Source organism: Papio anubis, chromosome 7 (genome assembly GCF_008728515.1).
Source record: "Papio anubis isolate 15944 chromosome 7, Panubis1.0, whole genome shotgun sequence".
Classification (NCBI taxonomy): domain Eukaryota; kingdom Metazoa; phylum Chordata; class Mammalia; order Primates; family Cercopithecidae; genus Papio; species Papio anubis.
Window position 1 is genome coordinate 49,521,779 of NC_044982.1, and position 14,187 is coordinate 49,535,965.

General features: G+C 39.1%; 1 pseudogene; it reads right to left on the bottom strand.

Annotated features, from left to right (window-relative positions):
• Positions 1–2,253: 2,253 nt before the first annotated feature.
• Positions 2,254–9,529, bottom strand: LOC101008976 (annotated as a pseudogene).
• Between the last annotated feature and the right edge of the window lie 4,658 nt (positions 9,530–14,187).

Below are 14,187 nucleotides of genomic sequence, written 5' to 3' on the forward strand. Positions count from 1 at the left end.
GTTTATGAAATATATATATATTTCTAGTTCTGGAGCTGGATGGTGGTGATAGTTGTACAACAATGTGAATATATTTAATGCCACTAAGCTGTACGCTTAAAAATTGTTAAAATGATGAATTTTATGTTATGCATAGCTTACCACAATATTTTTAAATGATCAGAAAAATATATAACCAGTAACTACTGAGTAATTGAAATGTGGCTAGTGCAACTGAGGGACTGAGTTTTTAATTTTATTTAATTTTGATTCGTTTTTGTTTCAATCTAAATAACCACATGTGCCTAGCAGCTACTGTATTGAATACAGTAGCTAAATGTACAGGGCTAAATGCCTAAAGAATTTCTTTTAAATAATGCATTTTAGCATGCTAATTTTAAAAGTTATCATTTGAATGGATTTTCCCTTGCTTTTTGTTTTCTGACTTTTTGTTATGAAATTGTCAATCTTACATAAAAGTAAGAATAGTATAATGAATATCCACTTGCTTGTCATCGAGATTTAGCAATTGTTAATATTTTGTTATGCTTCCCATAGTAATTTTTGAGATCCAACTACTCTAATGAGTTGAGGCCAAAGCTCTGGAACTGAAAAGGGCTTAGTCTGACATCCATCTCTGGACTCAAAACCAATTCCATCGGCACTGCCCTTCCCTATTGTTAACTAGTTACATTTTCATTTTCATATTTTCTAGGTAATGGTGCCAGAAATGATAATAATATAATCACAGTTATTTGTGAACACATTCACAACTTCTAAATTCATTTCAGATTTGAGCTGGGATTGTTTTGTTATCAGACTGTGACTTCTTTGGGTGGGTGGGTGCTAACAGTAAAATGTCACCAGTCACTGAGTGTATGACACCTCAAATGACACACAGGTGTGACCCAGCAAGTATGGCCCAGATGCCAGATGAACTGGTTCTTTGAAATCTATATTCACATTTAATTTAGCCTGGAGGTATGGCTATAAAATAATGACAGCTATAAGACACTGTAACAAGATGCTTTAATGTCATGATGTAGTTGTGGTTCTAAGCGTTACTGTGATTATTGAGAACAGCTGAATTCTAGCTTCACTCTCTTCCTTTGGGGTTGTCCATTGGCATGGTTAGAAAGCTGGTTAATTGCGAGTCAAACTTGTGCAACTAAAATGGAGCAGAAAAAAAAGCACCATGTCCCAAAAAAGCATCTAAAAAATGCAATTCCAGAACCACAGAGAAACATGCAACTCTACCCAGATTTCTATAATGAGTCTTCATATTTTTATCTAGTAACTATGGTCTCATGGAAAGAAGGTATAAATAGTACCGTGGACAAACATGCGGACCTGACAAAAGACTTCTTAGTTTCAAATCCTGGCTTTGCCACTCATTGATTGTGGGCCTTGGCCAAGATACTGAAACTTCCTTTAACTCAGTTTTTTCATCCATACAATGGAATTAATAATCACATTAAATAAGATACTTAGCAAGGTATGTTGCACATAATGTATGTTCAATAATAAATTAATAGTATTCACATTTTTAAATATAATGATAGCTCTTTGAGGGAAATACCAAATAGGTATAGTTTTATATTGTCTTTATAAACACAGTCCTCATGATCTGAGGAAAATTACATTCCAGGAGACTGGATATAGGAAGCAACATGGAAGGGGCAAAATATATTTGTCAGTGGTCTCTATGGTTTTCTAGAAGCAGCCAAATGATAGATAATTCTAAAATCCAAAAAAACTCTGAAAACAAAAATTTTCACAAGTTTTCAACAAAAATTCATTTGAAGGCAAAAGCTAATCTGAATTAATGTGAGACTATGTATGTCTTTTTTCTTTTCTTTGTTAGAGATAGGATCTTGCTCTGTCTCCTAGGCTGGAGTGGAGTGGCACACTCATAACTCACTGTAACCTCGAATTCCTGGGCTCAAATGATCCTCCTTCTTCAGCCTTCTGAGTAGCTAGGACTATAGACAGATACACCATACCTGGTTAATTATAAATTTTTTTTGTAGAGATGGGATCTTGCTATGTTGCCGAGGCTGGTCTTGTTGCCTGGCCTCAAGTGATTCTTCAGCCTCAGCCTCCCAAAGCACTGGGATGACATGTGTAAGCCGCTACACCTGGCCTTATGGTCTTCATTTATCCCACTTAGGGATACTAGTGAATTCTGTTATAATTTGTTGCAGTTAGTTGTGAGGTGCTGCCCTCACAGCACCTCACAACTTCAAAGGAGATATTCCATAAGAAGCTGTACATACGTCATGTCACCTTCAAAATCAAAATAAATCTGAATTCCAAACCATATCTGGCCCTGAGGGTTTGGGGCATGGAATTCTGGATCTCTACTCTGCTTACATTCCACTGGCCAAAAGTTAGCTAGCCCTGCTAGCTACAGGGCACCTGGGAAATGAGGCCTTTATTCTGAGCAGCCAAGGGCACAGCAAAAGTCTATTGCTATGGGATGAGGAAGATTGGACATTGAGGCCCAACCAGTAGTAGTCTCTGACACAGTCTCATTCGTTTTCTCCAAAGCTTTATCCTAAAACATCCTCAGAACCTCCTGAATGGGACCAGAATAAATAGGAATTTTCCATTTGGTCTTCTGTAAGTAGCCTAGATTGACTTCAAACAACCCAGTTCTAGCTTCAAAACACCCAACATGGTTGGCTACCCTTACTCCCATGGAACGCTACCTTGGCCTCTCAGGCGAATCTATAGCAGTTCACAATTCTTCCCCCTGCAGAACCACTTCAATCTCACAGATATTTCCTAGTCTTCCAGTAAATTCAGAACTAGACCTTTGGTTCTAGCCAGGGTACTTATTTAGTTGGGACCCTTCAAATGGACTAATTGTCAATGTCCCTTCAACTTTTCATGGTAGAAGAGTCAGGACATTCCATGAGCATGTCCAAGAAACTTCTGAAAAGGAATATCCAGATTCAAACATTGTCTGTTTGAATTCATCAAACTCCATCAAATGCAAATTCTGCTTCTCTCAAAAAAAATTCAAATTCAACAAATTCAGGTCTGGGCAGAGATAGTATTTTGTTCTAGGAAGCATAGAGAATAAAAGATGAGTGTTTTTTTCTGCTTATTGCAATTGGATACAAAAGGAGGAATTTTTCGTGAATGCTGAAAGAAGAAAAACAACTTAAAATTGGATTTTATTTTCAACTCGGAGGCTAGAGAACTTCAGTCTATGGTACATATTTTTAATAAATGGGTGGGGTTGATATTATGAGAACCCAGAACCTGCCAGTTCTGAAGCCTAATTCCTAGTCATTGGCAAAATGTAATTTTTCCTCAAATAAAGATGAAATGCAAGATGAGCAAAAAAGAGGTAGTCACAGACAGTAACAAAACAAGATTCAGCCTCTGGCTTGGGTGCAGTAAACTGTAAATAGATCAGTGTTTCATAGTTGTGTGAGAGTTGCCTAGTTGGCCTCTAGAATCTTGCTTCATTTTATGCATTCCTTGTTGATTCTATAAGAGTGTGCTTTTTGAATGTCCTGTAGTTAATTTATCAAACAGGGATGCCAAACTTTAAGCATTCCATGGGTTCTTTTTAACTTTAAATGGAGTTTGTGCAACTATTCCAAGTAGGTTTAAATAGATAAGTATTCTGGGGAGTGTCAATTTTATTCAGCCTAAAAGCTAAGTTAACATAAATGGAAAAATAGATGGTACCTTCTGCATTTTCATACATTTTAATGGCTAGTTCCTATTGATTGCTGTGCCTCTTTTTGCAAGTAAAGGAAAAATCAGACATCACAATGGACATTTCCTTGCAATGGAAAGTTATTTTGATCATACCTTACAAAGGATCCATATTGATATTAAGTTTACAGTGTTGGGAGGAGGAGGAAAGAGTGAACTTAATTTGAATTTAGAAAGTCTCTAAATGATAATTGAATCACAAGTCTGGATTATAATTCTAGGAGCAACACTTGACTTGGTCAAAATCACTGTTATGAAGAGATGCAATTTTTACACAGTACTTCACATTGATTAAGTAATGTGTGAAAATGAAAAAAAAAGTATTTGAATCTTAATCACAGTCATTTGCATGAAATAAAAGTCTGTGTCAAGGGAATGCACATTATAATAACTCCTGGGTGTTTTGGTTGCATCAGTGAGCAAAGAAGTTGTATGCATTTTTTTCAAGCTGATATACAAGAATTCCTTTTATATTTATTGTATCTTTGATTGTACAAAAATTTAGCAATATAGGATTTTGGTTGGTGAGAGACGACAGCCGATTAACTACCTTAACAATAGCTGTAATTAAAACAGATGCTTGATAATGCATGCACTCGAATTGAACTGGGAACATTCAAAGACAGAAAAGAGAAATAGGAATTTGATATGAACCTCATTCTCAGTAAGGCTCTCCATTAGATGGAAAGGTAATAAATGAGAGAACGAACTTCAGAAAAATTCTGCCCGTCTCTTTTCTACATATTTTTCTCCCTATTGCTGTATGCTTAGAATACTTGAAATATAGAAACCTAAGCCTCTTGCCCATGTACCCCACCCCCAAATCGTATCTGAGACTGGTCGTCAAATCTACAGATCCTATTTTTCTGCACCGGCACCTATTAATACCTCCAACTTAGCCTCTCTGTTGAGAATCATCCGAGTCCAAAGTGCCTCCAAACTCTGAAGCTAGACTCCCTCCTGCCTTCTTCAGACCCCCTAATAACTGAAATCGTCAATAACCTGAAATCTCCTATTTGGGTTGATACGTATTTCCTATGATGTTGAGTTAATTTTTTTTCTTATTTTGATAATCTCCCCCTAGTTTTAGGCTGACATTATCTGGGAATAAAGGAGATTTTGGTCTCTGAAGCTTTTCATCTTCCCTGTTTTGTGGAAGAGAAAAAGAGACTAAGTAAGATTTTGATTCCTGAAGAGGTTGAAAATGCCAAAATACACTAATAGCTATTTTCAAAATGTATAAGTCTAATTGTTCAACCTAAGTCAGAAGAAGAAAGTTAGTGGAAAAATATCTGCCAGATATTGGCCATAATAAGGGATAAATGTGAAGCAGAGATGGGATGGTAATGGATGCAATAATTCATTTAATTAGAATTGAATAACAGTAAAAATAATAGTTATAATAACAATGTTTCACTAAATAAAACAGAGTAAAACAATACATAAAAGTAAAAAATAAAAAAATAAAAAAGATTACTAATTCAGTAATAGCGGAAAACAATTTTGTGCTCAATCTCACTTTAAGGAAGAAACAGACACTCTGAGAAAATGAAGGCATCAATAAAGTTTCAAAATAAATGCACTGACACTAATGTCCTGAAGTTATTACACACTTAAAAATTAAAAACACTCCAAAATACAAGCTTTCTTTCTTGACAATGACATTCTTTCAACTTCAGAATCTAGAAGTTTGCCTTGATTCTTTACCCTTTGTCTTCTGGTGGATAGCAGACACTTCACAATACCTATTGAAAGAAACAATCCCACTTTCCAATCTTGCAAAATCCACTTCCTTTTTTTAGAAAACATGCCATGTGGCTGCACACCTTCCTACGTATGCCTCCTTCACCAACCTTGTCAGACCCTTGCACTTCCAAAGATAGTATCCGTCCTCCTCTTCACCTCTCCAGAATCCCCCGCTTCTCCAACCCTAATTCAGGTTCTATGCCTTGCAAGAAGGTTTCTATGATCACACCAGGCAGCAGCAGTTTCTTCCTTCTCTGAGCTCCTATTGCATCAACAGAGAATACTCCCTAGTTCAGCACATACTTACTTTTGTAATAGTTTGTAGTTTTTCTCCCTCCCCAGTTACAAGCTCCTTGAAGATGAGAAAGATACCACTTCCTTCCTTCTTTCCTTCAACAAATTTGTATCTAGTACCTACTCTGTACTGATGAGAGCCTTTCTAGATTTCTCCTACAGCACTTAGCAGCATTGCAGCCTGGAGTAGGCATGAAGTACATGCGTGTATTGTTTGAAGACATTTATTAAGCAGCTCTCTATCACCCTGGATGATTCAACTTAACTCATTTGCTCTTTCCTCCCAACGTACATTTAACCTATTCTTTTTAACCGAAGATCAAACCTTCAGTACCATCACCAAGCCTACTCTGTTCTTTCTGATAGAGGGAAGCAGATAGATTTATGACAGGGCAGCAAAAACCTGTTTGTGAAACTTGTTTCTGTTCTTAGTTCCACTTGACTTCCTTTGTACTATTGCTCAAGACACTTAACTTCTTGTGCCATCATAATGTCCCCTTCTGTAAAATAGAGACAATAATATATGCTGTGCCACCCCCAACACTCCCCAGGGTGAGGGTTGATGAGATAATGGCTGTAAAACACCTTAAGCTCTTCCAAGGAAGGTGCCATAGTGTGGAAAAAAGTAAAGGGTTATTATGTAGCTGATCACATTCAAAATACAGGGTGCAAATGGACCTGTGGAGTTTTGAAACAAAGCCTCGGGGAGACAGGCTAATGCTTCACTTGCCCTTCAGGACCAGGCAGCATTTCTGGAACTTTCTCTTACATAAGTTAACTTTAGAAAATACATTTTATTTGTTTTTTAAAGGGGGTGGTGATTTATGCCTACAAAACAAAGATGAACTCACACAGCTACAATGCAAGTCCCTGCTGTTTGAAGAGATACTGCCTTTGTTTTTTTCTTGTTTTTGTTTTTGTTTTCCAGTGGAAAATAGGTTTTATTGAGACCCTACCAGTTGCAAAATCTGTTCCTGGCATTAAGCTCCTTCTTCCTTTGCAATTCAGTCTTTCTTGAGTGGTCCCATGAATGCTTTCTTCTCCTCCACGGTCTGGAAGCGGCCATGGCCAAACTTGGAGGTGGTATCAATGAACTTAAGGTCAGTTTTCTCCAGAGCCCGCCGTTTGGTTTGCTGGTGCAAGGACTTGTGGGGAGGGTGAGCTCTCACTTCTTGGTTCCTACCACACAGTCCTTCAGCATGACAAAGTCAATGGTCACTTCACCATAGTGGCCAAAGCCACCCAGAGGGTTGATACTCTTGTCAGACATGTCATAGTCAGTGGAGGCATTGTTCTTGATCAGTTTGTCATCCTTGATAAGATAGCCCTGGCCAATCTTATAGATCTTCTTATTGATCTCAGTGCGGTGACGGTAGCCTTTCTGCTCAGCACGTGCCACAGAGAAGGCAACACGGGCAAGATGCCATGCCCCAATACAGGACTCCATGAGCAGGTCTTGGTAGGTCTTGTGGGGCAGATTCTTGGTGAGCCAACGACTGGTGATCCCTTTGTAGCCTTTGCCCTTGCTCATTCTGATGACGTCGATCATCCCGTCCTGCCCAAACACATGCTTCACAGGTACCTGCTGCTCAAGCCTCTCGTGGACCCAGTCCAGCTTCTGGGCCATGGTGTCTCCATTCACCTGGATCTCCATCAGGTGGGCCTTCTTGTGGCGCAGAGAAAGCAGGCACATCTGGGTGTGGGCAATCACACAGATGACTTGGCCATACTTCTTCATGCTGCTGAAGTCCTTCTCCAGCTGCTTCTTGCCATCCTCATCCTGCCATTTCTTGCAGTACTTGGTAAAGGCCTTCTTCTTAGATTCATGCCAGTTCTTATAGAAGCGCCTCTTGCACTCATCACTGATGTGCTCAGCGAAGACGGTCTGGAAGGTCCAGAGGCCTTGAGGGGTTTCCACGTAGCCCACAATGCCCACAACCACCATGGGTGTTATCTCTACAATGGTCACAGCCTCTACCACCTCCTTCTTATTCACCTTGGATCCTGGCCTGTCGACTTCCTGTATAATGTGGGTCACGCCAGCCTTGTATCCCGGGAAGCCTGTGAGGCAGACCGGCTTGGAAGGGTCATCCTTAGAGAGGCTCTTCACCTTCCCACGATGCCTGCTGCTGTGCTTCTGAGGCAGGAAGCTGAGGGACCCACGTCTGGGAGCGAACTTTCTGTGAGACATCACGCCGTCAAATCCCACTGGTAGAGTGAGATACTGCCTTTGAATTAACATACAAGCCAAAAGAAAGTAAACTCTAGCTTGGCAGAGCCCATCTCTCAAGCTTAGAATACCTTCTGGCCTGGAAGCTCTGTGAGGGCAGGAACTGGTTTCTTGTTCACAATTATATTGCCATCACTGCAAATAATGCCTGGAATGTAGTAGAGTAGAGCTCAACAAATATTTTATGTTCTCTGTATCACATGAATGAGTCTGGCTTTATTGCATGAATGAACCCATGGAACGAGAGAAGGTGCTAAAATCTGGGCACTGGTAGGTCCAACACTCTCTTATTTGAAGAAGGCGCTCAGGGGTTATATCGCCCACTGGGCTGGCTGTGTAACAGTCACATTTTGTGGGCACTGCCACTGGCTGCTCAAGTCCTCAGGGCTAGGAGAGTACAGGACCAAGGTCATTTTAATCCGACATTCTAATGGAACGTGCAACTTCGGATGTGCCAGGTATAAGTAGGAAACATGCAAGGAACTTGAGCATAGAGTTAATGTGTGGAGTTAGATATTATTGACCCTCCAATATTCTTGTTAAAAAATTTGGGTGCTGGAGGCTACCAGAGAAATCTGATTAGCCTAAATACATGTGGAGTTAGAGTAGTCCATGGGAGGAAAGGAATAGGATTCAGTCTGACCTTTTTCTCCCCACCAGAGGTTCAAAGGTAGTATGATAGATCTGATAAACCAAGTGGCTATGACTGAGGCCATGATGCAAGAACAGAGGTGCACCTAAGAGAAAGCTCACCACGTGAGAGGAGTTAGCGGGGGCTGGGGACCACTTTCAACCCCAGGACTTGGATCATTAGAGTCAGGCTGATTCTAGGCACAGTGCACAGTGGGTACTAGTGTGCCCAAATCACACTAACATAGCACTGGTCATACAGTTTTAAAAATAAATCCGGATGCTTATAATGCAAAACAGTAAACATGCTAAACAGTGATTTGGCATCTAAGAAGCCTTAATGCAGTGTAATGTTCTATTTCTTTCAGGCTGCTCTAACAAAATACCAGAAACTGGGTGGCTTATAAACAGCAGAAATGTATTCCTCACAGTTCTGGAGGTGGGAAGTCCAAGATCCAGGCACCTGCTGATTTGATGTCTGATGAGGGTCTGCTGTTTGGTTCATAGACGGCTGTCTTTTTGCTGTGTCTCCACATGGCCGAAGGCACAGGGAATTCTCTGTGTCTCTTTTATAAGGGCATTAATCCCATTCATGAGTGCTCCCCCTCATGACCTAATCACTTCCCTAAGGCCCCATCTCCAAATGCCACCACCCTGGAGCTTAGGTTTCAACATATGAATTTGGGGAGGACACAAACATTCAGTCTACAGTAGGAAACAAAGAGAAAAGGAACATCTTCCCCTTCAAAGGATGAAACTGCTTGGCCTCAATGACTCAGTGGAGGCCTCTGTGGGAGCCAGCAGGTGTGGAGAGAGTACAAGTGGAGGCCACCAGGCCAGGCACGGTGGCTCATGTCTGTAATCCCAGCACTTTGGGAGGCCGAGGCGGGCAGATCACCTGAGGTTGGGAGTTGGAGACCAGCCTGACCAACATGGAGAAACCCCGTCTCTACTAAAAGTACAAAACTAGCCGGGTGTGGTGGTGGGCACCTGTAATCCCAGCTACTCAGGAGGCTGAGGCAGGAGAATCGCTTGAACCCAGGAGGCGGAAGTTGCAGTGAGCCAAGATCACGCCATTGCACTCCAGCCTGGGCAACAAGAGCAAAGCTCTGTCTCAAAGAAAAAAAAAAAAAAAAAGAGTGGAGGCCACCAAGGATCTGCAGGATAATGTCACCATAATTACATATGTGGCAAGAACATCCAAAGGAAGGGACGGAGGGAAGGAGGAAGGAAAGAGGAAAGGAAGGAAGATAGATCTGGCTTCAAAAAACTGACAGAAATGCCAAAGACAAGGCTTTCATTCAAAAGTGACGTCCTGGTTCACCCTGTGGTGGTGAGCAAAGGGCAAGTGCAGATTAAAAGCAGAAATGGATGTTTCCCTAATGTGGCAAAAAGGCCTTGACCTGTAATACCAGACTGTCAACAAAAATCCTCAGAATAGATGTGTGTAAGACAGGGTGAGAGAGAAGGTTTTCCCACTTCAGCTATTCAGGTCCTGTGCCTTCTCATCATTCCCTAGAGACAGTTGGGAAAAAAGGAACAAAAAGCACCAAAGTACATACATCCCAATGCCCAGGTTAATTTTACAAGAGAAAAGTCTAATAAAGCCCAAGTAAATAAGAAAAATGAAAAGAATCTACCCAGGAAATTTAGGGGCAGATCACAGGCCAGAATATAAAACATTCCTGGGTTAAAAAGAGAAAAAAAGTTATGTGACCTATGCAATGATTATTATTAAGGAAGGAAGGAAGGAAGGAAGGAAGAAAGGCTGAATACATATAAAGAAGAGGCACATTCAAAAGAGAATGAGAATCAGGAGAAAATTTGGCTCAGACTTTAATATAATTAAAGAGAACACAGGCTCTATGAAAGATGATATCAAACATAAAAAGACAAGAAAACAATGAAATCTAAAGGAAGCAGGCAGAGGCAAAGGAGAAAATAATTTCATTGCAGAAATCATAAATGATTTAGGCTGGGCATGATGGCTCACACCTGTAATCGCAACACTTCGGGAGGCTTAAGTGGGAGAAGATTGCTTGAGCCCAGGAGTTTGAGTCCAGTCTGGGCAAGATAGTGGGACCTGGTCTCTACGAAAAATCTTAAAACAAAAATTAACCCGGTGTGGTGGTGGATGCCTGTAGTCACAGCTACGTGGGAGGCTCAGGTGGGAGGCTCACTTGAGCCCAGGAGGTTGAGGCTGCAGTGAGTCATAATCCTGTCACTGCACTCCAACCTGGGTGACACAGTGAGACCCTGTCTCAAAAAATACATAATAATAATAGTAATCATCATAATAATAAATGATTTAGAAACATCAAGTAAAATTGCAGAAAACTGAGTTTGTGATCTTGTTGATAGATGAGAAAACCACACAGAATGAAGAGGAAAGGGGAAAAAATTAAAAAGAAGTTACAAAGAAGTTAGTAGATATGGAAGGTACCCAACCTAGTTACAAAATATAGATAATCACTCTTCCTAAAGTCAAGGAAAAAATACTCGGATATAGCAGAGAAAAAGTTTCTGATATCACAGAAGAGCGGAATCTTCAGATTAAATTAATTAATATATTATAATTAATCCAAGGCATATTTCCTGCTGAAATTACTAAACTTCAAGGATAGAAAAAGAATTCTCCTAACACCCAGACAGATGAAACAAATCAAAGAAGGGAAATACCAGGCTAGCTTCGGACCACTCCATAGCAACATTTGAGGCCACAGGACAGGGGAGCAATGACTGACAAATTTTGAGTGGAAAATCATGCGACCCAGAGAAGTTGTTGTCCAACATGTAAAGATAACAACAAAATTCTCAAATATGTAAAGATTCAAGAGACATACTGCCTATAACTTCTTCTTAAAAAATTATTTGATAAGATAATCTACCCAATTAAAAAATAATTCAAAATTAACTTGGAGATGGAAAAGCTTTGTCCTAAGGACTCCTTATGTGTGCTAAATAAATGTGAACACACTGAATGAAGTCTAAATAGTGATGTTTATTACACCTAGGTAATTATCAAATATAAAGTCAATCTTTAAAACCTTCAAATCAAAGCTAAATAATATTTTAAAAATAATAATGGATTTGGTGTCCTATAGTATTAACAAAAACAGAAGGCTAAAGAGAAAGAGGATCTAAAAAGATATAAAGTGACTGGGCGCAATGGCTCACACCTGTAATCCAAGAACTTTGGGGAGCCAAAGCAGGAGGATCATCAGGAGTTCAAGACCAGTGTAGGGGACAAAGCAAGGTCTTTTCTTAACAAAAAATTTAAAAATTAGCTGGGCATGGTGGCGCCTGTCTATAGTCCCAGCTACTCGGGAGTCTGAGGTGGGAAGATCGCCTGAGCTCAGGAGTTCCAGGCTGCAGTGAGCTGTGAATGCACCACTGCACCCCTGCCTGGGAGACAGAGTGAGACCCTGCCTCTAAAAAGAAAAAAAGAAAAAAAAAAAAAGATGTAAACTGAGCAAATTTCCTCATCTTCAACAAAGGACTAATAGAAATTTTAATTTTTTAAATAGATAATTGAGAAATATAGACATATGAATATTATTACAAGTTGTAAAATTCACTGCTGATGTAATAAAAAACAATGTCTACATTCAATAATATAATGCTGGCAGGGCTGGTTGGAGGAGGGCTAAAGGGGTGGAAACACTGATTACTTACAGTAGGAGATCTTTTATCCAGAATTCCAAGGACTTAACCTGTTCAGATTAATGGCAATATACATAAGTACCTTCCAAAAGAGCTGGGTAATCAAAGAACAAATTTGAGTATATAAATGTAGTGTGTAATAAAGGAAATAGGTCAAGTTAAGAAATAGTCTTTAAAAATGTATATATTTTGAATATCTCTTTTTATTATAAATAATATATCATGCCAAAGAATTGAATATTAAATTGCTTGTCATAATTTTGCATCAGTTTAAAACATCAGGCTTACCTATAAAAGTTAGCATTGTGCACTATAAACATAATAAATATGTTTTACTTAATTCCTTTGTGAAATGCACCCACGTTGCCTTAAAAATGTAGGGAAGGAGATGGGAATATAATGTAAGCATATAAATATATAAAAGTTACATTCACCAAGAAATTCTGCTTGATCTTTATATAGTGGCAAAAATCACTCATTATCAGGATATGTTGTAACAACTTCTGCAAACCAGAAGACAATGGATGAAGTAACAAGCTCTCTGGGAAAGAGGTATCTGCTTGCCCTTGCTAGTCATTTTTTTTTTTCTCAAATTTTTTTCTCAGAATGTACCTACAGAGCATTTTCTGCTTAGTAACGAATCACCATTTTAAAATAAAATGTATGAAATTTTTTACAACATGGAACAACTAGAAACTGTTTCTCATTCATCATAACCTTTCTACCTCACCTACATTGTTTGAGTTGCACCCCCATAGGAGTTGGACTGGCAGAATAATTTTGATTTCTAGACGTTTAGACTTCCTAAATAAACAATCTCTACTCTTACAAAGACAGCAGTAACAAAGAGGGTGGAAAGAAAGTATTAAACTCATAAAATATGTAATACAAAGACTGACATAAGGTCAAACACATGCTATAACAATACATGTAAATGATAAGAGCACCCAAATAAACGTAAAAGAAAGCAAACCCCAACTTTATGTCAAATATTAAACAATTCTTATCATCTATGCTAATATCAAAACCTGAGTAAAATAGACCATTTCCTTAGACAATGTAAGTCTACAAAACTAGATTTCTTTTTTTATTATGAAATGGAGTCCAGGCTGGAGTGCAATGGCACGATCTTGGCTCACTGCAATCTCCACCTCCCAGTTCAAGCAGTTCTCCTTGCTTTAGCCTCCCATGTAGCTGGGATTACATGTGCCAGCCACCACACCTGGCTAATTTTGTTGTATTTTTAGTAAAGACAGGGTTTCACCATGTTGGCCAGGCTGGTCTTGAACTCTTGACCTTGTGATCTACCAGCCTTGGCCCTCAAAGTGCGGGGATTACAGGTGTGAGCCACCGTGCCTGTCCCTCTTTTCCTTTTAACTGATAGAAAACCTATCTAGCCACCACAAACTGGTCAAGGAAGTACTACTCAAAGGCCAGTACCAAATGGCTTTCCATGGACTGAAATAATTAAATCATTTAATTATATCAGAGTTGAAGGAAATCATTCTTCTTACAAAGGCAGTACAACAGTGATGCCAGGGGTTTGCCACAATGGCACAGAAACAAACAAAAACTACAGGCTAATCTGACTAATGAGTAAGATTACAAAATACCAAATGGGGGTAATTCCAGACTTCTGAGGAGTTTCATAATATAAATAATAATATAAAATTTGTTAAGAGATTTTACCATATAAATATATCAGAGAATTTGAACCACAGGATGATTTCAATATTTGCAAACAAAAATAAAAAGTCTTAACTTTTTAATAGATCTTACTATAGTGGTAATAGAATAAAATTTTTAAAGCCATATTTTAAAAACATATATTTATCTGCGTATCACAAACTAATAGCCAGTATAGCACTTAATGGTGAAAAACTAGAAGTAGTCTCATTAAAGTCAGGAAC